The sequence below is a fragment of the Rutidosis leptorrhynchoides genome, chromosome 9, assembly GCF_046630445.1.
Source record: "Rutidosis leptorrhynchoides isolate AG116_Rl617_1_P2 chromosome 9, CSIRO_AGI_Rlap_v1, whole genome shotgun sequence".
Lineage (NCBI taxonomy): Eukaryota > Viridiplantae > Streptophyta > Magnoliopsida > Asterales > Asteraceae > Rutidosis > Rutidosis leptorrhynchoides.
Window position 1 is genome coordinate 272,359,801 of NC_092341.1, and position 983 is coordinate 272,360,783.

Genomic DNA, 983 nt, shown 5'->3' on the forward strand with positions numbered 1-983 from the left:
GTCAGGGGACATTGCCTTAACAGTTGCTTGTTCAACACTTTCCTTTACAACCGGACGGTAGTTTACCGAAAGGTAATATACGGGACAAGTAAACTGGACGTGTTGCTTTCCAAATACAAGGTTAGCAAGTGGGTGACACAAAACCATAAGTTTTGAGCTAAAATTTTCAAATCTGAAACCCACCAAACCCACAAAAATATTTTGCAAACACCGGTGAAGAGTTATTCCGGAAAACTTATCTAGGGTAAAAACTAGATTTAATTTTCAAAAGATCAAATGTTTTCATAAAGATCCAATTTCCTTAATGGATCTAAATTTTTATATTCATGTGGGATTGTAAACCATATCGTTACTACCATTGTTTATACCGCCGTATAAAAATCACTGATGTACAAAGTGTGAAGAATAAAGAAGTGATTCTAGTATTTCAAGACGATATTGCTTGAGGACAAGCAACGCTCAAGTGTGGGAATATTTGATAATGCTAAAAACGAACATATATTTCATAGCATTATTCCTCAAGAAATACAAGCTTTTAGTTGCAATTGTTCTATTTAAAAGTGATATTCGTTTAAATAATAAAAGGTGAAGACAAAAGACAGATTCGACGAATTGAAGACGCAAACGACCAAAAAGCTCAAAAGTACAAAAGACAATCAAAGAGGTTCCAATTATTGATAAGAAACGTCTCGAAATTACAAGAGTACAAGATTCAAAACGCAAAGTACAAAATATAAAATTGTACGCAAGGACGTTCGAAAATCCAGAACCGGGACCAGAGTCAACTCTCAACGCTCGACACAACGGACTAAAAATTACAAGTCAACTATGCACATAAATATAATATAATATTTAAATAATTCTTATAATTATTTATATATTATATAAATATTTAAAACCGTCGGTAAACAAAGAGCCAAACTTGTGTGAGCTGTAAAAGCAAACTCCGCGACTCGCGGAGTTTGAAGGCAAAAAGGGCCGCG